The sequence below is a fragment of the Tamandua tetradactyla genome, chromosome 7 (assembly GCF_023851605.1).
Source record: "Tamandua tetradactyla isolate mTamTet1 chromosome 7, mTamTet1.pri, whole genome shotgun sequence".
Lineage (NCBI taxonomy): Eukaryota > Metazoa > Chordata > Mammalia > Pilosa > Myrmecophagidae > Tamandua > Tamandua tetradactyla.
In genome coordinates this window covers 127783536-127810973 of record NC_135333.1, presented here as the reverse complement: position 1 = coordinate 127810973, position 27438 = coordinate 127783536, and positions in this window count along the sequence as shown.

The window sequence follows — 27438 nt, the reverse complement described above, 5'->3', positions numbered from 1 at the left end:
TTTGTTCATTCTAGATTGTCCTCCTTTGTAACTCAATTTTCTACCATGATTTGTATGGTTTTTCATATCAAGAAACAATAGTTTCAAGAAATTTACCTTATAGTACATGTAGTTGAAGAGATCCCAGTATGCCATGGGATGAAATCATGTTTGGAGCCATGAGCAAAACAAGATAAATAAACATATTTCAAACAGTTGATAAAATTCAGGTACACCTTACATTTATTTAAAATGTAAGATACATATATTTAAAACCTAGAATAAAACAGTAAGCAGTTATAACTGATGTTAGGGATAGTGAAGGAACATTGTCATGCTCTCTCTTCAAGGACAACCTGCTTCTGTCCCACAAGTGGCCATGGTTGCACTGCATCTTGTTTCCTTAATGGCTACTTAATTTTTAAAGAATTGTGACACACTTCCATTAAGTTCTGGTTGCTTTCGGTTGTCTATATAGCAAGGCATAGGCTCCAAAATCAATACACAAAGAACTTCCTTTTACATCTATAATCAATAGTTGCCAATGATGAATTAACATCAATTATTAACAATGGATGTGGTTCAGGTTGTTTTACTTATGTCTGCTTTTAAAGTACTTGAAATAGATTGCTACTCTCAAGTACATCCATTAAACAGAGTTCACTGCTAAAAGCACAGAGAAGAGTCAAGAGTTGTTCACAAGAGATATTTACTAATCACAGGTTAACCTTCTTTGATTCAAAAATTTATTCTTTGTAATAGAGTAAAAAAAAATTAGTGTAAAGATGGACTTCTGTATTATTTGTAAAAGAAAAAAAAATAGGATCACGTCATTTATCCAGATTTTATTGAACTTTCAATGAAGTCACCATAAAAAAAGAATTTGCCAAAGATCAGAGACACAAGATCTTCCATGGAACAGTTCCAAAATAGCAGTCAGGAAACTCTGTTGGGATAAGTTATAAACTGAGTTGAGATAAAGGCTTGGCACGAGGCAGCTCATGACAGCATGATCATTTAAATCATTTTTTAAGAGGATATTATCTAAAAACCCAGAGAAATTCTATGTAGAACAAAAGATTTAGATTGAAATTTGACCAAAATATCAAGGCCATGCATAGAAAAGAGAACTTTGAGCATCCTCACATTTCAAAACCAGAAACCCAATGGGACAACAAAAGATGGGAAAGTGGAAGGAAATCACTCAAAACCAAAAGCTTATACCAGAAAACATGGATCAAAAGTGTAAAATCCATAGAAAAAAACGCACTACCTAGTAAACATGGGTCCAATTAGCTTCTCTGCAAAAAGGAGGACAAAACAGGTGGATAAACACTAAGTGAAATACATAGAAGAATTGTCTTTTATTGACCTAAAGCAGCTTTCTCTCAAGCTTTTCTATGACAAATGTTGAAGCCGCTGATCCATAGGTCTCAAATCCAAGGTTCAGCAGACACTAGTTATCTTCATCTGCTTCCCAGCCCGGGTCACTTACTCTGAAAACTCCTAAATATAAACAAGAAACACTGACTGTTTCAAGACAGGTTTTTGTTCTCATCTTTTGTCTACTGTCAAGCAACTAGACATTGCTTGGCATCTTGCTTTCAATGTCTTCCATAAAACCTTCTATTTACCAAGGTTTGCTTGTCATAGGTACATTATAATGCAGATTGGTTGGTTTAACTCTATTATCTTCATAATCTTCTGGACAGTCGCTAGTTCTCTTGAATTTAGTAAGGACATAACTCTACTTCTAACCATTAATAACAGAGCATCACAGAAATATGTACTGAGGAAATGAAGATTAAATAATTGATGAGTAAAATTGCAACAGAACTTTTCAGTCTCTTTAAAAATTTGTTTCAAGTATGATTCTTTCATACATTTGAATTTCTATAACTAATTTTTGGTTTTTATTTCTCTGAACATAAGTGATGAGTCATATGGAGGTGTTAAAATAGGAATTTACCAGCCAAATAAGTTTCAATGTCAAGTGTTTTTCTGATCTTGAAGATCTATATAATTAAGTTTAACTTCTGGAATTAAAAAGAGATCAATATTTTCATTGGATTTTATCAAAACTACCCCAAATCAGATATCTGGAGAAGCAGGTGAGTTTACAAGCTGAAAAAAATCTGAATACTGTCTGTACGATTCACATACCTAAGTAACTATGGAATAAAGAAAGAAGCCTAAGCAAGATAAAGAATCAGTTAATTTATCTGCTAGAAACCCTTCTTTCAAATGGTTTCACTATAAACTTGGTTTATTGCATTGGTCTCTATATATAACACAATTCATCTCTAAACATTACACAGATGAAATGCAATATCCTGATAAAATCACATTAAAGCTGTATTTTCAAATGTTTGTGTTGTATAGAATTCAGTTTGAAGGTTAAGTCGTTGCTCTATTTCTCCTAGATTAGAGATCTAAAATGTCTGCTTTCTCAAAATAGAGAAGAAAGTGCTTGACTATTTATCTTAGGGAATATTAGGCATTTAACAGGAGAGAAACATGTATTAAAAAGACTGAGAGTCTGTTAACTGAACCTTTTCTTTGTGATTTGATGCCTTTTGCTATAAACTGAAATGGTTTTATGGGAGTTAATATTACATCACCCTAAAAGAATCAAACATGATCAGACTCTTATCTAATCCATTTCTTAAAATAAAAAGACTTTCTAAATAATATTTAAATAGATATAAATATATTAAATTGTTATAAATAAATGAAAATGCTGAGTTTTTCCTTTTCATCACATATGATAAAAACTATGTTATATTTGAGTAAGAAAATTAAAACTATGTATCCATACAATATGCCCTAATATATATTCATTTATTTAAATTTTAAAGAGGTTGTTACAATACAGTGTATTAATTATATCCTATTAAGCTTTTCCAGAATTAATTCAGTACTTTGAAACTATACATAAAGAAGAAGCATAGGAAAATAAAGCTGGTATTTGGAGCCATGAGGCAAATTTGTTATGAAGATGGAAATTCTATAGCCTGTACATTACCAATGCCAGTATTGTTATTGCAGTTAATTAATGAAAAATAGTATATTACAGAAAACATATATTTCTTATACCGAAGTACTGAAGTATCATTATTCTTTTTTGACTAGAAAGACTGCAATGCATTTAAATTGCCTCAGATTATTCTCAGGGCATCTTGAACATTTTATTTCCTCCCATGTCCCAGTGTTCGGAATCTTTTTCTTCATTTTATCTATATTTACTTGGTATCTAATACTGGGTTGCTGTTACGGTGAGACCTAAGTTTTACGGAATTACCAAAAAGATGAATCAATAAACACCTCTTCCTGGCTATGTAAGTATAGCCTAAAGGAAAAGAAAAATAGTTAAAGCAAAATTAAGTGTAGCATTTCTGCCAATAATGAAAAAGGTAAAATCTCAAGAAATAAACCTTTTGAATTTCAATTTATTTTACATTGCCAGAAGTTTTGTAAATGAAAAAGAAGACACTGCACATGGCCCTCTGGAAGGAGATGGTGAAAGAAATTTACTCTCTAAATGAGCAATAAACAGTAATGGGAAAGAGAACACAAGAGAGAAGTGGGGAAGGGAATGCATTACTTGGCAACCTAATTTTGAGAGGCATACAACCTAATTCTGACTACAAAGAAATCCCCAGTATTGTAAAATTGTTTGGAAGACTTTTAAAAATATAGACACAATATTAAGTTTATGTTTTTCTTGAGGGGCCACATGATTAACCCCACCCCAGTCCCACAACTATACACACAGGTGTGGGTTCACACATGCACACCCCATCCACACCTTTCTCAACCATTAGCCTTCAATGATCTTGGCTTCATGATTTTTTTTTTAATTTTGGCATAAGTAAATAAAAGAAGGACGTTTTTTACATATTTCTATATGCAGACATGATGCCAAAGAGAAAAATAGCATTTAATTATGTATGGATATGATCAGGGAACAAATGGGAAAATAAGACAAGAGATTCTACTGAGAAATGACCATTAAAAAGTAAGACTCAGTAACTGACAAAGATTTTGGAGAACACAGAGGGCTTAAGACCAAATATGAGTTTTGGGATCTGTGTGTGTGCGTGTGTGTAATAAAACTGATGTTCTCTTCCAGATTTTGCAATATAAGAATAAAGCTAACCATACTTTGGAAAAGCAGCTTTCTATAACTACATTTATCTTCTTCCACAGTAGTAAACAAGGGGAAAAATGTCTTTAACAGGTTGACTTTTATGGATCCAAAATTATCACTATTTGAAATGAACCTTATAATAGCACTTAAAACCTAAGTTGCCACACCCAGATAAGGTCCATATGCTTGCATGTAGCCTGCTGGATCTAGATTGATTTCAAGAAGCAGAGGAAAAATGACATAGATGAGCCAACTCTCAGGAGGAAGTCTGTCTTGCAGCCAGCAGACAAGAAGACAGCCTTGCATCATGAGACACAAAAAAATAAAAGCAAAAACAGGATACCTGTACTCATAAGTTAGATGGGCATAAAGATGGACGAACTGACGTAGAACGATGTAAGAGACTTCTAGTTTCAGCTCTGACATGAAAGAGCCTGGAGGTTGTCACTTTAATCCTTACAACAATAAAAAAAGCTGAACAAACTGAAAATTAGCCACATTTCTTGGACCTACTAGAGAATTATGACAGCAGGGCAAACTGCCACCCTGAATTCTGGAGAAACAAGCAAATACAGAAATTCACAGCAAAAATCTGCTTACTTGGATCAGAAACTGTGGGAGTAATAAACTTATGTGGTGATTTTGATGAATTACTGGAGGCTGAGTGTAAGACTGGGGTGAAATAGGGGCCTTTTAAGGGCACCAGTCTGTGGGGGAATCCCTCACATTTTCACGGGTTTTACCAACAAGAAGCCCATCAGCTTTTCACAATGAAGAGTTAAAAATTACTTCCATGTGACTCTGTCAAGGGGAGGTGAAAAGAAACTATTTTGAAATACAACTAGAGCATTCTCCATAGCAGAGAAATATTCTCGAGGACAAAACACATTACCAGAGTCTTACTCACTCACTCACTCAACTCGAGTGTTTTACCCTTCCTGCCTCACCACGGGGTAGGAAAAGGTAAGAAAACTTGCACAGGTCACAGCACAAAGACACAGGCCATTAAAAGACTAAAATTTAATTATAAGATTATAGAACACTTTCCTCCCTGCTGCCCCCCCCCCCCCATACATACATACACATACACACTACACACTTTACAGGGACACAGTATCATAATAGTACATTATAACTAAAAGAGATACACGGTGCAGACTCCATTAAGGGAGTTTAGACCAAAACAGGATAGACAAAAATAAAAACACTAGAGGAATGGATAGCCCCTAGCACCTACAGCCACAGCAAACATTAAAAGCAGCTAAACTTCTAGTCACATTAATATTAAATCTCCCTAAAGGCCTTTTACATCAATTCCTATTATCTGATACATCATGTCTGACTTTCACACACATGCAAAAAAAAGTCATGTAAAAGGAGAAGAAAAAGTACAATCTGAAGAAACAGAGGAAGCATCAGAATCAAACTCAGATATGACACATTTTATAATGAACAAATAATGAATTTAAAATAAATATATTTAATATGTTAAGGGCTTTAATGGAAAAGGTACATCATATGCAAGAACAACTAGCTCATGTAGGCAGAGAAATGGAGAATGGAGACTCTCAGAATCAAAAGAAAACACTAGAATTCAGAAACTGTGTAATAAAAATGGAGAATACATTTTTTGGGGTCATAAGTAGACTGAATATATTCAAGGAAGAGTCAGTGACTGTGGTAGTTAGATTCAGTTGTCAACATGGTCAGGTGAAGACACCTAGTTCTGTTGCTGTGGACATGAGCCAATGGTATGTGAACCTCACCTGTTGCTGATTATATCCGCAATCGGCTAGGAGGTGTGCCTACTGCAATGAATGACGTTTGACTTAATTGGCTGGTGCTTAAATGAGAGAGTACAACATAGCACAGCCCAGGCAGCTCAGCCTACCTCATCTCAGCACTCACAGCTCAGCCCAGGCCTTTGGAGATGCAGAAAGGAATAACCCTGGGGAAAGTTGTTGGAACCCAGAGGCCTGGAGAGAAGGCCAGTAGAGATCACCCTGTGCCTTCCCATGTAAGAAAGAACCTCAGTGGAAAGTTAGCTGCCTTTCCTCTGAAGAACTAACAAAATAAATCCCCTTTTATTTATCTGTCTCTGGTGTGTTGCATTACAGCAGCTAGCAAACTAGAACAGTGACCTTCAAGATCAGTCAATTGAAATTTCCCAAACTGAAATGCAAAGAGGAAAGAAAATGAAAAATATAGAACAGTTATCCAATAAATACAGAATTTTTTTCAAAATTATACAAAATTATACTATGAGTAATAGGAATATCAGAAGGAGAAAGAAGAAAGAACAGAGCAAAATAAATATTTAAAGTAACAATGGCTGAGAATTTCTAACATTAATGACAAACACCAAAACAAATATCCAGGAAATTCAAAGAACACAAAGCAGAATAACTTTTGGAAAAAAACACCACCACCTAGGCATATCATAATCAAAATGTAGAAAGCCACACACAAGGATAAAATCTTGAAAGAAATCAGAGGGATAAAAACACTTTACCAATACCAAAAGACGAATAAGCATAATTACAATGGATTTCTCATTAAAAACTAGGTAAGAAAGAGAAATGAATTGAAATATCTATAGTATTTAAAGGAAAAACACCAACCCACCTAGAATTCTATAAACAGTGATATAATCATTCAAAAATGAAAGTGATATAGTGGCTTTCTCAGACAAACAAAAATTTATGGCCTTCAATGTTAGCAGACCTGCCCTGCAAGAAATGTTAAAAGAAATTATTCAGAGAGAGGGAAATAATACAGGTCAGAAACTAGGATACACATAGAGAAAAGAACATTGGAGAAGTAATGAATACAGGTCAAATAAAATCTTTCATTTTCAAATTCTTAATCTAAATGTTAACTCGCTTAAAGTAATAATTAATAATGGCAATGTATTAGGTGATATAGTTATGGATCAATAAATAAAAGACAAATGTTATAAGGTAAAGGAAAGATGAATTAGTAATGCTCTAAAACAAGGTACATATATGTGAAGTGGTATGTGTTACTTGAAAGTGAACTTATATTAGTAGCAAATGTACGTTTCAAATTCCAAGGGACCCACAACTTTTTTTTAAGAGAAGCGTAATTGTTATGTTTAGAGAGGAGGAAAAAATGAAATCATATAAAATGCTTAATTAAAAATAATGAAATCAGAAAAAAGAGGGGAAAAAATAAACAAAGAACAAGTGCAATAAGTAGCAAACAATTACAAATATAGTAGTTATTAAACCAAATATATCAATAATCACTTTAAATGTGAATGACCTAGCAGGTCAATGGAAAGAGATTGTCAGAACGTTTATTTTTTTTAAAAAATGACCCAAATGTATGTTGTCTAAACAAAATTTAAATATAAAGGCACAGATTAACTAAAAGACACATCCTGAATTGGATAGGTCACATTTTAATTGAAACAACCTAATCAAAAGTTCTTACACACAATAGGTCCACACCTACAGGAATGGATTAAAACATCAGGGCCTGGGCAGGCGATGGTGGTGCAGCGGCAGAGTTCTCACCTGCTGTGCTGGAGATCGGGTTCGATTCCCAGTGCCTGCCCATGTAAAAAAAAAAACCCTCAAAATATCATGGCCTTAGATCAGTCCTCAATTAGAGACAAGAATGAAGTCAATCTCACTGAGGTAAATGAGAATACAGGGTAAAAGATAATAGTGAATGTACCCTAGACCCTCACCCCATGTATGAGACCAAAGGCAGAGAAGTTAATTGTGTCTAGAACCTAAATTTTCTGTTATATACATTTAAATCAACCTGTCTGGATAGCTCATTTAAACAACCCAAACTCCTGGAGTCAAGAATGGAAGTAAGGCCTTGTAATTCTGTATTGCTTAGTGTAATACCAGGATATAACTCAGACTATGGTGAACTGATAATTAAAAAGTATTGGTAGAGTCCCTTGAAGGTTAAAAGGAAAAAAAAATATGGAACTAATAAACTTTCCCCTATGGGAAACCCTGGGTACCTTCTCAGCTATTAGGGACTCCTAACAAAATAGGTCAAGCTCTTTATTTTGAGGCTTGCCCCTAAGAAACTTATTTCTATAAGTGTAGAAGCTAAGACTACCTATAATAGGGCTTAAAAGTTGCTTCAAGGAACCCTATTTTGTTGCTTGGATGTGGCCTCTCTCTAAGCCCAGCTCTGCAAGGAAAATCACTACCCTCCCCCACTATGTGGGATATGACAATCAGGGGTGAAAGTCTCCCTGACAACATTTAGGACATGGTTCTAGGCACTGTGGAATGGACAGTGCCTTCTTGACCAAAAGGGGAAAAAGACATGTAACAAAATAAGGAATCAGTGGCTAAGAGAGATCAAATAGAGTCAAGAGGATATTCTGGAGGCTACTCGTAGGTAAATGTAGAATTTGTGTTAATTCATCTTTACATATTTGGTAAAATTCCCTAGGGAAACCATCTTGCCTTGGGATTTCTTGTTTGGGACTTTTTAAATTAAGGATTTAATCTCATTATAATGTATCAAGTAAATCACATTGCATATTTCACATTGGTTGAATTCTGGTAGTTCATTTTATGATAATTGCTGCATTTTGTCTATATTTTTAAATGTCTGTCTGTGTATAGAATTGTTCCCAGTGTTTCCATTCTTCTCAAGTCTACAGGTTAGTAGCGATGACCTACATTTTATTCTGGATATTAATAATCTATGTTTTCTATTTTTCTTCGTCTTCCTAGATAAGTAAATTTTATTGGTCTTTTCAAAGAATCAGTTCTTTCATAGATTTTATCTATTGTTTTTATGCTTGTAGTGTCATGGATTTCTGATCTTTATTATTTTCTTCCTCCTTTTGCTTTAACTTTTCTCTTCTTTTCCTAGGTTTTTAAATTAGTAGATTAGGTTATTTGTTTTAGACCTTCTGTCTTCTTTTCTAATGTGTGTTATAAATTCCCTCAGAACTATTAGTGTTAATATTTTCATTATATCAGTTCAGTGTGGAAACATTAACTCCCTTCAGTGTTCTTTACATGGGCAGGCACCGGGAATCGAACCCTGGTCTCCAGTATGGCAGGTGAGAATTCTGCCACTGAGCCACCGTTACAACACCCTTCACCCTTTTTTTTTTTAGTGACTGTTTTAAATGTCTTCTTTAAATACAATGAGAACCATGCAAGACAATTTACAATTTTTTGCTTCAACTGTTAGAAATAATTTAGAACACTCAAGAGAGAGAAAGTGTATTGTATTTATCCATAATTTTACCCTTTCTTTTGCTCTATACTTATTTGTAATGTTCCAAAATTCTTTCATCACATACTTTCTGTTTCAAAAACTTCCATTATCAATTCTTTTAGGATATGTCCGCTGATGACAAATTCTTTAGTTTTGCTTCATCTGACAGTACCTTGACTTCTCCTTCATTCTTGAATAATATTTCCCCACATATCTCATGAGTAAAGAATATTTCTTTTATTTCAACACTTGAAACAGGGTTTAACTTATGAATTTCACGGTTTCTTATGAAAAATCTGTTATAATTTGAATTATTTTTTAGAGTAAGGTGTTGATTCTCTCTTAATGCTTCAGTTTTTTTTTTTGTTTTTGTTTTTATTTCCAAAGGTTGCTCAAATGTGTTTTGGGGTCATTTTGTTTGATTTTATTCTACCGAGGATTTGATCAATTTCTTGACTCTGACATTTTTTACCCGAGTTTGGAATTAGTAATTATTTCTTCAAGTATATTTCTTCCTTCTCTTTCTTACCTCTGATGATACAATTGTTAAATATTTTTAGTCCCACCTGTCCCCGAGGCTCTTTTCATTTTTATTTTTTAAGTCTATTTTCTTACTATTGTTTAGAATTGGTAATATCTACATTGGCTTACACAAGTTTGCCAATTCTTTCCTCTGTACTCCTCTTTCTATACACGGCATGGAATACTCTTCAGCTATTCAAAGGAATAACATATTGGTACACACAACATGGATGAATCACAGATAATTATGGTAAATGAAAAATGTCAGAAAACAAAACCATACTTACAGTGTGATTCCATTTATATACAATTCCAGAAAAAGTAAACTAATTTATAATGAGAGAAAGAAAATAAATTATCATTAGGGATGATAGGTGGAATGCAAGAGGGAATGATTAGAAAGGGGTATATAGGTGAAAACTGAGAAGCTTCAATCCAAAATCAGAAGAAAATAATATCCAAATCAGAAGACTTACTTAAGAAATAGAGAAATATGAAATAGTTAAATGAGTTACTGTTTTTAGTTTGGAAAGAAACTGCATAGAAACATTAAGAATGGTGCCTGACACCTCAATAAAATTATTTTAATAAAATACTCTATTGTAGAAATCTGTTTAGATGTTCAAATACTGAGGTGTTCTCTCATATGACAATTTAATTTTTTCTTTACAAAATAAGGAGTTTCTCCACTGTTGAAATGGTTCACATTTTGGATAAAAACTTTTTATAGACAACTGGCTTATATTGCAATGTCTTTGAAGAATACCCAAAGCATAACCCTGGTAATTGCAGACAAGACTCATGACTAATCAGCATGGTAGCGATATATTTGAACCACCTCACCAGTGACCCAGAAGCTTATTAGAGCTAAATCCATATAACAGTGTGTTAACTTTCTTAAAGCTCTCTGGAAATGAAGTGTCGTCCAGTGCCATTAATTTTCATTATTTCTGATTAAATAGCTCTATCAGGAAATAATTAAAATGTTCAGTTAAAATTAGTCTTTGGGAATTCCTGTAGATTTCTCCCATGCCTTTCATTTTCATATAATATATGGGTTAATTGAAGCTTACTTTGATTCATTTTACAGACAAAATTCTTGTCTTTCAGTTTTGTGCTATCCATGCACAAGCAAAAGTCAAAATGACAATTAGCTGCATTCAATGTGAAAGAGTGTTGCAAGCTTTGTGGCACACAGTTTATTAAAGTGAAAGGCTTTTCTAGCAATATGATTCCCTGTAACCTTTGGTGGTGACACTATGTCTACAACTTATATTCCAGCAAGTGCTGTAACATCAGATATGCTTTGATTCTCCTTTGAACATCAAGTTTTCAGTTTTAGATTTTCACAACAAACTAGAAGCTCTGCTTTGCCATTCACCACAATTAATACATAAAACATAAAACAATTTAAGATCTATAATGCACATTTTTTGACTCTTAAATTTAGTAACCCTAGATATTTATCCCAAATGGTAAAATCAAGCATAGATGCATCGTGAAAGTAGAGATAGAGTATAAGATTACATTTATGAATTTCATTGCTTCCCATTGTAAAGACTAATGAGTTTTAATAGAAACAAAAATTCTGTAAAAATTACATTTACACTGCACTATATATATATATATATATATATATATATATATATATATATATATGTATACATATACACACTCATTTCCTTGCCCCCTTTTCACAAAAAGGTCTTCACATAAAATTAAATGAGGTAAATGTGCTGGATTTTATACTTACATAAGTCAGTAAATGCTGAGTAAACTCCTTCTGAAATCTACTCAAAATACAAGGAGCTACTTACTCATTGGATATTTCAACTCCACATATTATTAATCTTAAATCAATAAGGTCATAACTTTCTTCACTGCTGTACCTTTGTTTATGTCACTTGCTTTATGCAGGATGCCCTTCGCCCACAAATACAGCAGCTGGGAGTCTTGGTTTAATTTACCACCTTCCCCACTCAATTCTCATTTGCTAGAGTTTCTAAAACTACTACACATGTAATCCCATGAACACACCAAGTTATTTTAATAATTATTTTCAATATACTGTTTTCCACGGCTGACTAGGAATGTGTTCAGTCCCCACCCTCCAAATTTTTTTTACCTACTAACATCTGCTTAGAGTTTATCTTCCTGTAAAGCCCTCCCTGAGGATGCACACTTTTATAGGATGATATGGCTGTAGTTATCTATATTGAAAGGAAGTCTGAGTCCTGTCTATGCTCAGCATAATTTAGAGTTTTCTAAATTCATTTTAGTCATTGTTCTTAATATTGAAAGTAGAAAAGCAATCTGTTTTAGTTTCCTTGGTTGCTCAAGCAAATACCAGGCAGTGGGTTGGCTGAAGCAATGGAATTTTATTTGATTATGATTTTGAGGCCAAGAATATGTCCAAATTAAAGCATCATCAAGGTGATGCTTTCATCCCAAAGATCAGCTGCCAGATTTCCTCGGCTTCTCTGCCACATGGCAAGATCCATGGCAAAATCTGCTGGTCGCTCCCTTCTCTTCTGGGTTTTAATTTCAGCTTTTTCTATCTCTGAATTTCATTCTCTTATGAAAGGGTCCAGAATAGGATTAAGACCCACCCTGATTGTGATGGGCCACATCTTAACTGAAAGAGTGTCATCAAAAGGCCTTATTTATGATGGGGTTTCATCTACAGGAACAGAACAAATTTAAAAGCATGCTTTTCTGGGGTGCAAACAGCCTCAAAGCACCACACAGCCAGCTCTTTAGGTACATGCCCAAAGCATGTGTGATTATGGTTAAGATATTTGCAGATCTTTGATGAAGAACATTTTGGTTTATACTCCTGGATAAATGATTTATTAATTGTGTGATATCAGATACATCAGTTTAACTCCTTGTTCCTTGGTTTTCTCATCCAGAAAATAGGGATAAGACCACCTCCTTTGGGGTTTATTCAACATAAACAAGAGACAAGCATGGAAAACACTTACTGGAATGCTTGATATTTGGTAAACTGAAGGGAAAATAGATTGTTGATGCTAGTTTTATAGCTATTGATCACCAAGGCACTATCTCTCCTTTTTCTGCATTTTTAAAACACTTTAATCATACCTTATATATGCATTCTACTCTGTAGTGAGTATATATCAAGGCATGGGTGTTTTCCATTGAACTCTAAACTTCTCTGAGGTAGAGGCTGCATCTTATTTATCTGTATATTTTCAGCATATATTTCAGTAGCAAGTTTCTAAAACACTAAATAAATATTGAATAATTTATTAAATTAATAAAGGGACAACTTATTGTATTCATGAGTCTGAGTGTGATGGTCTGAAGGTGCATGTACTCCAGAAAAGATCATGTTCTTAAAGCTAATCCATTACTGTGGGTGTAAACATATTGTAGGTAGGACCTCTTGATTAGGTTATTTTAGTTGAGGTACATGCCAGATGGGCCTTAATCCTCTTTCTGGAATCCTTTATAAGAAATGAAATTCAGTGAAGCATACAGAAAAGCTGAGAGTTAAGGACACACAGAAAAATAGAGAAAAAACACAAAAACCATGAGAAATCTATTGAAATCAGAAGCTAGAAGCTGGAATCTGGGAGAGAAGGGACAGACCAGTCCAACTTGACATATGTTTCAGATTGCCAGCAGCTGATCTTCAGGGAGGAAGCATTACCCACTGATGCCCTGATTTGCATATTTTCACATCCACAGAACTGTAAACTTGAAAGTTAATGAATTCCCTTTATAAAAGCCAATATTTTTTTGCATTTCATCATCTTGGGCAAAGTAAAACAGGCTCCATTTTCTATTACTGACAAAATTTTCCTTGTCATGCATTTTGTCCAAATGCATCTCTATTCACCTCAATAACAGTACTTCGCATAGATTTCCATGGGAATAGAAAATGTACAGTTCTTTTTGAATGTGTATACTTTTCTTTAAAAGTGCAAACCCAAGGCAGAGTAGCCGTACATTATTCACATGTGTTCCCATTATTGCCTTACACCTAGCAGGTATTCAATGTGGGAGAAGGCATTTAAGCAAATAAGTACAGTACAAAGCAGGATTAAGCATGTGCTGTAAGAAGAAGAAGAAACCAAGAAAAATAGTCTGGGATTTCAGAAGAAGGGGCAATTTATTTTGACTGTAGAATTTAAGGAAGCCATAGTCAATATATGACACTAGGGGTAAGTTTGGAAACATGAATACCATTCTGATAGCAGAAATGGGGAAAACTAACTAGTTCATTCTGTTGAAATGGATTATCATCACAATGCTTTCAAAATATATTCATTGTGATTTATACAAAAAAATATTTCTCCACAATGAATAAAAATAATCTATCATCAATAAATCTACCGTTTATAAAAATCTCCCTGCTATCAATATATTAAAAATAACTTACTAAAATTAATTTTTACAAAAAAGCAAGAAAAGTATGCATACCATATCATTCTCCAATTTCTTTCTCAAAAGTGAGTGTCATTGGGTGGGCCACAGTGGCTTCAGCAGGCAGTATTCATGCCTGCCATGCCGGAGACAGATATGGACAGGCAGAGTGAATCAGTTAATTAGAAAAGAGAACAATCAAAATCTTAGGTAGAACAGATAGAGAAAAGAATAAAAAGAATGTGCAGGGAATCAGGGAATTGAATGAAAGAACAAAGTGTGCAAATATTTGCATCATGGGTGTCCCAGAGGAAGAGAAGGGAAAATGGACTGAGAGAATATTTTAGGAAATAATGCCTGAAAATTTGCCAGTGCTTATGAAAGAAATAAATATACATGTCTAAGACGCACAATATACTCTAGACAAATCCTAAAAATCTTACTAGGAGACATATACTAATCAGAACGTTGATTGCCAAAGATAAGGAGAGACTACTGAACATGTCCAGGTGATGATGCCTAGTTCTGTTGTTGTGGACTTGAATCATTAGTGTGTGAAATTCACCTAAGACTGATTACATCTGCAGTCATTAAGAGGAATGGCTTTTGCAATTAGTGATGTTTAATTTAATCAGCTGGAGGCTTGAAAGAGTGAGGTAAGAAGAGATTTCAATGCAGCAGAGCCCAAGCAGCTCAGGACACTCATCTCAGCACTTGCAGCTCAGCCCAGGTGTTTGGAGATGCAGAAAGGAATCACCCTGTGGAAGGCTGTTGGAACCCAGAGGCCAGGAGAAAAGGCCAGCAGACATTGCCATGTGCCTTACCATGTAACAGAGAACCTCAGATGAAAGTTAGCTGCCTTTCCTCTGAAGAAATATAAATTTTTAACTAAATAAATCCCCTTTTATTAAAAGGCAACCCATCTCTTGTATGTTGCATTCTGCATTTAGCAGACTAAAGTAAGAAGGGAAAATTGGCAGAAATAATATTTGATGTTTGATAATTTCCCAATGCTTAATAAACGAATAAATAAATATACATTTCCAAGACATGCAACATACTTCAAACAAATCCTAATACTCTTACTAGGAGACATATACTAATCAGAATGTCAAATTCCAGAGATAAAGAGAGATTCTTGAAAGCAGCAAAAGAAAGAGGGATTTTCTCACATACAAGGGATCTTTAATAAAATAAAATGCTGATTTCTCATCAGGAACTATGGAGATGAAAGGCAATGGAATGATATATTTAAAGTACAGAAAGAGAAAAATTGCCAGTCAAGATTTTCCTTTTCTAGCAAAGTTATCATTAAAAAATGAAGGAGAATTTAAAATATTTTCAGATAGACAGGAATAGAGTTCATCAACAAGACACCTACCCTATTTGAGAAATGCTAAAAGAGATTCCACAGGAAAAGACAGGAGAGACAGCTTGAAAAAGAGTGTAGAAATGAAGATTGTCAGTAAATTAAGTAAAGAGGTAAAATCAGAGACAAAATAAGGTATAACATATAAAGCCAATGGATAAAGTGGTTAAAGTATGAACTGCCTTTATAGTAATAACATTGAATATTAATGGATTGAACTCCCAATCCAAAGACACAGATTCCAGAATGGATTTTTTAAAAAGTACTATTCATTTATATTTTGTCTCTCAGAGACTCAACTTAAACATGAGGACACAAATAGGTTGAAAGTGAAGAGTTGGAAGAAGATATTCCAAGTACACTAATATTGGGCAAAATAGATTTTAAATGCAAAACTTTATGAGGCAAAGAAGGACATTATGTATTAATAAAAGAGGCACCAAGAAGAAATAACAATCACAAATATTTATACACCCAAACAGGGTGACCAAACTATGAGGCAAACAATGGTAAAAGTGAAGGGAGAAATAAATATCTCTAAAATGACAGTGGGAGACTTCAATACATTTCTTACCTCAATAGATAGAACATCTAAACAGAGGCTCAATAAGGAAAAAGAGAACTTGAATATATGATAAATTAACTAGATTTTAGACATATACAAAACACTGAACTCCAAAACAGCAAGACATACGTTCTTCTCAGGTATTCATGGTCCAGTCTCCAGGATAGATCACATGTTGATTAAAAAACATCAGACCTCTATAAATTTTAAAAGGTTGAAATTACACAGAATACTTTCTCTGACAATAATGGAATGAAAATTGAAATCAATAACTGGGGGAGAACTGGAAAATTCACAAATATATGAGGTTAAACAACACATTCCTAAGTAATCAGAGGATCAGAGAAGAAAATTACAAGGGAAACCAGTATATAGCTCAAGATGAATGAAAACAGGAACACAACATATCAAAACTTATAGGTTGCAGTGAAGACAGTGCTGAGAGGCAGAAGTATTACCCTCCAAGCCTATGATAAAAAAGAAGAAAGAGCTGAGATTAAAGACCTAACTGCACACCTTGGGATACTAGAAAAACAGCAAACTAATCCTGAAGAAAGCAAAGAGAAAGAAAGAACAAAGATGAGGACAGAAATAAATGAAATTGAGAATAAAAAATAATAGAACTAGCATCAACTTTTTTTGAGAGAATCAATAAAATTTATAAACCCTTAGCTAGACAGATGAAGAAAAAAAGAGAAAAGATAACAAAAAAAAATGAGAAATAAGAAATGGTACATCATTACTGACCCAACAGAAATAAAAAGGATCATAAGAAGATATAATGAACAACTATATCCCAACATATTAGACAACCTAGATGAAATGGACAAATTTTTACAAACACATGAAAAAGCTACACTGAATCTAGAAGAAATATAAGACCTCAACAAACCAATCACAAGAGATTGAATTAGTCATCAGAAACCTCCCAACAAAGGAAAGCCCAGAACCAGACGATTTAACAGGGGAGTTGTACCAATCATTCCAAGAGGATTTAATACCAATCCTGTTCAAATCCTTCCAAAAAACTGAAGAGGATGTAACACTACCTAACTAATTCTGTGAACCTAACATCACCCTAACACCTGATAAAGATACTAAAAGAAAAAAAAATTACAGACCAATCTCTGTAATGAATATAGATACAAAAATTCTCAACAAAAAACTTCTGATTCAAATTCAGTAGAATGTTAAAATAATAATACACTATGATCAAGTGAGTTTAATCCAGGGTATGCAAGGATGGTTCAAACAAGAAAATCAGGGATGTGAGGGTAATTCAGTAGTAGAATTCTTGCCTGCCATGTGAAAGACCTGGGTTTGATTCCTGGACTAGGCACTTCCCCAACAAACAAACAATAAAAAAAACAAATGAAAAGCCAAACCAAACAAATAATTCAACAAATGGTGCTGCAATAAGGGGATACTCCCATGGAAAAAGAATGAAATTGACCCCTGCCATACAGCACACAAAGAAAACAACAAAATAAATAACAAGAAAATCAATTACTGCATTAACAAATCAAAAGGAAAAAACAAACACATGATCACTTAAATTGATGCAGAAAAGGCCTTAAACAAAATCCTGAATCCATTCTTGATAAAAATACTTCCAAGGGGGTGCAGGGGTGGTTTAGTGGTAGAATGCTCACCTTCCATGCGGGAGACCTGGGGTTGATTTCCAGACCATGCACCTCCCAAAACAAAACAAAACAAAACACTTCCAAGGATAGTAATAGAAGGAAACTTCCTCAACATGAGCATATATGAAAACACACAGCTAACATTGTATGCCATAGTGAAAGACTGAATGTTTTCCCTCTAAGATGTGGATAAAGACAAGGATCCTCACTGTCACTACAATTATTCAACATCATGCTAGAAGTTCTAGTTAGAACAGTTAGGCAAGAAAAAGAAATAAAAGACATACAAGTTTGAAAAGAAGAAATAAGTTTCTCAATATTTGCACATGACATGATCTTATACATAGAAACAGCTGAAGAATCTATAACTAGAGCTAATAAATGAGTTCAGCAAAGAGGTGGGATACAGGATCACCATCCAAAACTCAGTAGTGTTTCTATACACTAGTAATGAGCAGTCAGAGGAGGAAATAAGGAAAAAAGTCCACTTACAATGCAAATTAAGAGTCAAAAGTATAACAAAAAATTAACCAAAGATGTTAAGGATTTGTACACCAAAAAACTACAGAACATTGCTAAAAGAAATCAAGGGAGACATAAATAAATGAAAGGACACTTTGTATTCATGGTTTGGAAAATAAAACATCATTAAGATGTCAGTTCTACTCAAATTGATTTATAGATTTAATGGAATACCAGTCAAAATTTCAATAGTCTATTTTGCAGAAATGGAAAAGACAATTATGCAATTTATTTGTAGGAGTTTTGGACCCTGAATGTCAAAAACATCTTGATAAAGAAGATAAAAGGTGGAGGACTCACACTTTCAGACTTTAAAGCATATTGCAAAGCTACAATGGACAAAACAGCATAATATTGGTATAAAGATAGATATATTGACCAATGGAATTGAATTGAGAGTTCAGAAACAGACCCTCACATCTATGGCCAATTGATATTTGACAAAGCTCCAAATCCTCTCAGCTCATACACAATAGTATCTTTAACAAATTATGCTGAGAGACCTGGATATCCATATGCAAAACAATAAAAGAAAACCTCTATCTCATATCCTATACACAAAATAACTCAAAATAGATCAAAGACCTGAATACAAGAACTGGGACCATAAGACTCCTAGAAGAAAATGCAGGTAAGCATCTTCATGATCTTGTCGTAGGGAATGGTTTCTTAGACTTTATACCCAAAGCACTAGCAATTTAAGGAGAAACAGATAAACGGGACTTTAAATTAAAACCCTTTGTGCATCACAGAACTTGTCAGGAAAATGAAAAGACAATGGGATAAAATATTTGGAAAACACATATCTGATAAGGGTGTACTATCCAGAATATGTAAAGAAATCCTATAACAAAACAATGAAAAAACAAACAGCCCGGTTAAAAAAAAAAAAGAAGAGTAAGACTTGGATAGTTTCAAGGAGGAAATACAAATGGCTAAAGAGTACATGAAAAGATGCTCAACATCACCAGCTATTAGAGAAATGTAAATCAAAAACACAATGAGATATCATTTCACACCCACTAGAATAGCTATTATATATTAAAAAAAAACATAAATGGTGGAGAGTATGTGGAGGAATAGGAACACTTTTTCACTCTCTGGTGAGAATGTAGAATGGTACAGCCACAGTGGAAGACTGTGTGACAGTCTCCTCAGAAAGCTAAATATAGAATTTCCAAATGATCCGACAATCCTACTACTAGGTATATATTCCAAAGAACTGAAAGCAGGGATGCGAACAGACATTTGCACACCATGTTCATAGTGACATTATTCACAATTGCCAAAAGATGGAAACAACTCAAGTATCTATCAACCTATGAATGGGTAAACAAAATGTTGTATACACATATGAAGGAATATTATTCAACTAGAAGAAGAAATGAAGTCTTGATGCATGCAAAAACTTAGATGAATCTGAGGATATTATGTTGAGTGAAACAAGACAGACACAAAAGGACAAATACTGTATGATCTCACAAATATCAACTAATTATAATAAGCAATACCATGGTGTTTATACCTAGAATATATATTACATGAGAATGGAGAGCTGATGCTTAATTTGTGCAGAAGTTTTAATAAAGTGGTTTTGAGTGTTTGGAAATGGATAGTGTTGATAGCACATTATTGTGAGTGTAATAACAGCAATGTTGTATGCTTGTGACTGTGGTTGAAAGGGGAAATTGTGGGTTGTATACATTACTAGAAGGAAAATTAGAAGATAAACATAGGACTGTATAACACAGTGAGGGCTATTGTGGATGATGGAGTGTGGTTGAGTACAAATACAACAATGTTCTTTCTTAATTTTAACTAATGTATGACACTAGGTTCAAGGTGTTAATAATTGGATGATGTATGGGAAAATATACCTAATATGAAGTACAGGATATAATGAACAGTAATATTTGAATATTCTTTCATCAACTATAGCACAGCTACCACAGTAATGCATAGTGTCACCAGTGGGGTTACATGGGAACTTTCTATTTTTTACCTGACTTTACTATAGAACAAAATCTTCTCCAATTAAAAATCACAAAAAAATATACTAAGTCAAAGAAACCAGAAAAAAGTGTGTCACAACATAATAATGATACAGTTACACCTTTGTATAATTTTGCTTTTCCTATTAATGGAAATATTGGCATTATTTGAGTAGAAACAATTGTACCAATGTTAAATTATTTTATGGAAACACAATTTACAAAGCAAAAATGACACATTGTATATGCACATAGTTTAATTTTCTCATGAACATATCTTTATGAGAATTACTCACATAAATTATGATTATCATGAAAATGAGAAACATTTCTTCACCTCTACCATCACATCATGCCTCAAAATAATAATTAATTTGAATTATATAAATAGAGATAAGTTTTTTCTTGATTTTGAAATTTATATGAGTGAAATAATACAGCATGAACTCTTGTTTCTGACTTAAGTCAAGATTATATTTTCAAGATTCATCTATATTGCTGAATGTAGCTGTGATCTGTGAGATTCATCCCTGCTATTCCAATTAGCAGTGATTCATTCGCTTCCAATGTTAGACAATATTCTATATGAATATATCACAATGGATTTACCCATTGTACTATTGCTAAGCTTTTGGATTATTTCCAGTTTGGAGCTATTACAGATAATGCTGATTTGTACAACTGAATTCCCTATGTATTGATGTAAATATATACGCACATACTTAGGGTATATACCTCACAGTGGAGTTGCTGCATCATAGGAAAAGCATACATTTAGCTTTGGCTTTTCAAATTTGTTGTAGCAATTTACAAACTTATCAGCAAAGTATGCAGCTTCCAGTTATATTACATCTTCAGCAAAACTTTGTATTTCTCTTTACTTTAGACAATGTTCAGTATGTAAAGGTAAATATTTGTGGCATGACTAGTGATGTTGAATACCCTTTGGAACATATGCTTACTAGCAATTTTTAAATCTTCTATTGAATGGAAATTGTTTTAGTTTTCTCATTTTTCTATTGAATTCTCTTTCCTTTCTCATTGATCTCTATCAATCTTTATATAATTAATAATATATATGAATTCAGTCTTGGATTGCATTTTAAATATGCAGTCTCATTCTCTGACTTGTGTTTTGGTCTCTTAATTGTGGCCTATTTTATGAACTTAAGTTCTGAAGTTTAATGAAATCTACTTTATAAATATTTTCCTTCATTACATTTTTTTTTGTAGTACCTATAGTCTTTTAAAAAATGCATTAGAGAAGCCATGATTAACTGAACAATCATGCATTAAATACAGGATTCCCATACACCATCCCACCACAAACACTTGCATTGCTGTAGAAAATTTGTTCCAATGGTTAATGCTTTTTTATGTAATTCTATTTTATAACAGTAGTTACATTTGTTACAATTAATGAAAGATTATTAATGTAGTACTTAAACTGTTGTCTACAGATTATTAGGGGTATTTTTTCTCAATATTCCCAACCTATTTTTTTTCATGGATGTCTTTATTTTATTACTCATCTACCTATACAGTGGATAAAGGGGGTGTCAATCACAAGGTTTTTACAATCACATGGCAACATGATAAAAGCTATATAGATATACAATTATCAAAGATCAAGGCTACTGGATTACAGTTCAACAATTTCAGGTATTTCCTTCTGGCAATTCTGCTAAACTAGAAACTAAAAAAATTCTATATAATAAGTCAGTAGTCATAATCATTTGACAAATCTTAATTTCTTAGTTATACCTCCTCCCTTTCATTTGATCATTCTCTCAATCTTCAGGAAAATCTGGGCAATAACCATTTTAGCGTCTTCATGCTGGAAAAAGGTGTCAACCCGACAGGGTAGAGAAATGAAACTAGCTGATGCGCTTGGAGACACTGGTACCTCTGAGTTTCAGTGATATCTGGCATAGGGACAATCTAGAGCCCTTAAGTTTCTGAAAAAATAAACTTACTGTGGTAGTTAGATTCAGTTATCAACTTGGCCAGGTGAGCATACCTAGTTTTGTTGCTGCGGACATGAGCCAATGGCACATGAACCTCATCTGTTGCTAATTACAACTGCAGTTGGTTAGGAGGCATACCAGCTGCAATGAATGACATTTGACTTAATTGGCTGATGCTTAAATGAGAGAGTGCAACATAGCACAGCCTAAGCAGCTCAGCATTCCTCATCTCAGCACTCGCAGCTCAGCCCAGGCCTTTGGAGATGCAGAAGAAGTCACCCCCTTCCCACGTAAGAAGAACCTCAGTGGAAAGTTAGCTGCCTTTCCTCTGAAGAACTAACAAAATAAATTCCCTTTTATTAAAAGCCAATCCTTTCTGGTGTGTTGCATTCCAGCAGCTAGCAAACTAGAACACTTACTGAGTAAAACATTTGTAGATTCATAGATAGAGCTCAGGGTACTCTTTAGGCTTTTCAGGGATACTATCAGTTGAGGTTTGGAATACTGTGGCAATTTGCAATATCTGGCTGCAACTTGCCCAAGAGAAACCTCCAGAATGACCTCTCAACTCTATTTGAAGTCTCTCAGCCACAGTGTGTTAGTTAGGGTTCTCTAGAGAAACAGAATCAACAGTGAACACTGCCAAATATAAAATTTATAAAAGTGTCTCATGTGACCATCGGAACGCAGAGTCCAAAATCTGCAGGGCAGGGTGTGAAGCCAATGACTCCGATGGAGGGTCTGGATGAACTCCACAGGAGAGGCTTACCAGGTGAAGCAGGAAGAGAGCCTGTCTCTTCTGCATCTTCCTTAAAAGGCTTCCGGTGATTAGATTGAGCATCAATCATTGCAGAAGACACTCCCGTTGGCTGATTACAAATGGAATCATCTGTGGATGCAGCTGACGTGATCATGATCTAATCCTATGAAATGTCCTCATTGCAACAGACAGGCCAGCACTTGCCCAACCAGACAAACAGGTACTACCACTTGGCCAAGTTGACACATGAAACTGACCATGACATACAAACTGTATTTTGTTTCATTTCTTTTCCCCCTTTGAGTCAAAAAGGCATTCTCAATCCCACTGTGTTAGGGCCAGGCACATTTCTGGGAGTCATGACCCACATTGCCAAGGAGCTTTACACCCCTGGGAGTCATGTCCATGTAGGGGTACAGACGGGGTGATTTTATCAGCAAATTGACTTAGAGAGAGAGGCTAATTCTGAGCAACAAAACAGGTTCTCTGGGTGTGATTTTTAGGCATAGTTAGAAGTAGACTTAGTTTCACCATTGCAGGAATAAGTTTCATAAGGGCAAGTCTCAAGATCAAAGGCTTGGCTTATTAAGTTGGGAGTTCCTAATGCTTGAGTGAATATCAGAAATTCCCCATGTGACAAAGTTTAATAGTTTCAAATTTTTTTCCAGTCTCTCAAGGGGACTTTGCAAATGCCTTTTTTTTTTTTAATTTTCTGTGTCAGGGTACTACATTAACCTGAACAAAGGAACAAAATCACATTTCCTATTCTACATTTCATGTAGTTAGGTTGTTTAAATACACTGACCAAAGAGGTTAAATTAGATAGTGTGCTACAGAAAATTTAAATTTTGGACAAAATAAACATCTCTTCCTTTGTTCTCACACTGAACTTGGAGTTTTAAAAAGCAGGCAATATCATCCTTTACCCTGTGTTTGGACTTACCTTAATCCTAACCAAATCCACTTCATTCACATCTCTAATTGAAGTCTGCTTTCTTTGTCAGCTTCTTTAACAGTTGCTATATGGAGTAATGCTTACGATCAGACCTGCAGTACTCATAACTCTTAGTCCCGGGTGTTACACAGTTACCTAAAGTTCCAAAGACCTACTAGGTTATACACAAAGAGCACAACACCTCAGAATTAGAAAAAAAAAAAAAAAACAGCTAAAACTCAGGAATAAATGTGACTTCTGTAATATCTTACAATCTAGGACTCTTTACAATGAACTTTGTATTGACCACGCTATACTCCTTAAGCATTGATTACCCAATCCCTGCCCACAATCTATCTCTTGATAACCTATGCTCTCAAATTCAGTTCTCAAAGTTTGCTCATTAAAATCGGTTTGTATTAGAGAGACCATATAATATTTTTTTGGGGGGGGCTTATTTCACTCAACATAATGTCCTCAAGGTTCATTTACCTAGTTGCATGTCTCACAACTTCATTCCTTTCTGCAACTGTAGAATATTCCATCATATGCATACATTACAGTTCACCCTTCCATCCAACAGTCACTGTACCCTTAGGCCACTTCCATCCACTAGCAATCAAGAATTATGCCACCATATACACCAGTGTTCAAATGTCTCCTCATGTCTTTGCTTTCAGTTCTTCCAAGAATATACTGGATAACAGGGTTACAGGGTCATATGGCAACCCTATACCATTGGCTCCTGTGGAACAAGCACACTGCTCTCCAGAGAGGCTGCACCATTCCACATCCCTGCTCACAGTGACGAGGTATATATGTCTCTTCACATCTTCTACACCATTTGCAATTGTCTGTTTATTTTTAGACAGTTTTATTTATACACCATAACACAGTCCATCCTAAGTATACAATCAATGGTTCCTAGCGTAATCATATAGTTATGCACTCCCCACCACAATCTATTTGTGAACAAAGAAAGAAGAGAAGGAAAGAAAAAAAAAAAGAAACAACAAAAATTCCATACCTCACCTTTATATCCTCCTCTTACTGACATTTAGCTTTGATATATTGCCTTTGTTATAATTAATGAAAGAATATTACAAGGTTACTGTTAACCAGTGACCCTAGTCAGGATTGTGTTTTTTTTTTTTTTTTCCAATACCATCCCATATTTAGTACCACGCAATGGTGACATTCATTGTTCTCCCTGATTTAAAAACTTTCTTATGTTTTACATTTAGCCAACATCGTCTACTCCAAGTTTACTTGGAGTAAGTTATACATCGTCTACTAAGTTATACATTCCCAGTTTTTGTCCTCTTTCTTTCTGGTGTCATACATAACTCCACACTTCCTCTTTCAACCATACTCACACTCAGCTTTATTCGTTATACTTACAGTATCGTGCTACCGTCATACAGTATTGTGTTATCCATTACAGTCAATGTTGGTAAACATTCTATACCCCTTCAATCCAATGTCCAATCTCTACCATCTTTCTATCTCCTGATAACCTGTGTTCTTGACTTTAACTCTGAGAGTTTGCTCATTATAGTTAGTTCATATTAGTGAGACCATACAGTATTTGTGCTTTTCTTTCTGGCTTATTTCACTCAACACAATGTTCTCAAGGTTGATCCACGTTGCTACATGTGTCATGACTTTATCCCACCTTACACAGTGTAATATTCCATCATATTATATACCACAGTTTGTTTATCCATTCATCAGTTGATGAACATTTGCACTGTTTCCATCTATTGACAATCGTGAATAATGCTGCTATAAATATAGGTGTGCAAATGTAGATCGTTTTTATTTTAGAGAAATTGTTTGCTTCCTCCAAGGTCATCATGACATATTTCTAATTTCTCTGTTGGAAAAACATTTCTTTTCCATTTATGTCTTCAAGTAATCTGGAATTGAGTTTGTGTATGGCGTAAGGTAGGAGTCAAGGTTCACTGTTCTATCTTCTGGATATTTAGTTAATTCAAGATAAACAAAAAATGACAATTTTTGCAATAGATGAAATCACTATGTAAGTATGTCTCTATCTGTACTCTCTATTCTGTTCCATTTGTCTACTTATCAGTTATTTTAACCATATTATTTTAATTATTTGAGGTTAAAAATAAGTATCTATAGGAGGTAATGCAAATGTTTCAACTGTTTTTCTTCAAAAAGGTGTCTTCTCTATTGTTGGTAATTTGCATTTCTCTATAAATTTTAGTATCATCTCATCAGTTTCTGCTGGCTAAAGAAATAACTGTGTATTTTAACTGAAATTGTATTGGACTCATAGATCACTTTTAAGAGGATTGACATTTTGCAGTATGTATTATCAAATTCATAAAAATGATAAAACCCTCAATTTAAGTCTTAATTCCCATCAGAAATATACTTTTGTCTTCTGAGTTTTGTACATTTTTATTAGCCATTTCTAAACATATTTAATGGTTCTAAGACTATTACAAATTTATTATCTTATTTCATTATCTAACAGTTTGTTGCTGAATGTGCTTAATAGTTTTAATAGTTTACAAGCATATTGTTTGGATTTTCTATGTAAACAATAGTATATTGTATCAAGATTTTTATTTCTTCTCCCATTCTCACTCTTGTATTATTCTTACCAAAATAAGCATAGTGTTATCAAAGAGTCAAAGAGTTATCAAATAATCAGTTTCTTCATAACTTTATGAAGAAAGATTTCACTATTTTACCTTTAATTATGGTACTTGCTCCCTCTCCCTCTCTCTCTCTCTCCCTCTCTCTCTCCATATGTATATATATGCAGATATATATACATATGGAGATATATATATCTTGGCTGCCTAGAAGATCACTTATTTCTGTTTCTTAGTTTGCTTTTGTTCTTCTTTTTTTAAAAACCGTGAATAGGTGCTGAATTTTATCAAACATATTTTAGCATTAAATGTTTTTTCTCATTACTAAATGAGAAAAGTATTAAGTATTAAGATGCATGATTGATTTTCAAACACTTAAGCTTGCATCCTGAAATAAACTGTGGCTAACATTTATTTGAGTTCTCATTTTTCAAATCCTGGCTGCCTTGGTAGCTCAGTGAGTGTGCTGCAAACTCTAGGGTACAGCTTTCTCATGTCTGAAAGTTCATAAAGGAAAAAGAATAAACAACCAACCAACACCAAACACAAAATCTGCAAACATAGAGCTCACGTTAGTGTGTTTTGGTCTTACTGAACCTTGGCTCTAGAGCACTGACTACTGTACAATGCCTTCAAACAAATGTTTTCTTTTCTTTGCTTTGCTTTACTTTGTTTTGTTTTGTTTTAAATTCATCTAGTATTTGTGGTATGATTATATCTACATTGTTAAAGCTGGAAATGAACCTTCAATAATTTATTTTCATTATGAAACTTTATAAATTCTT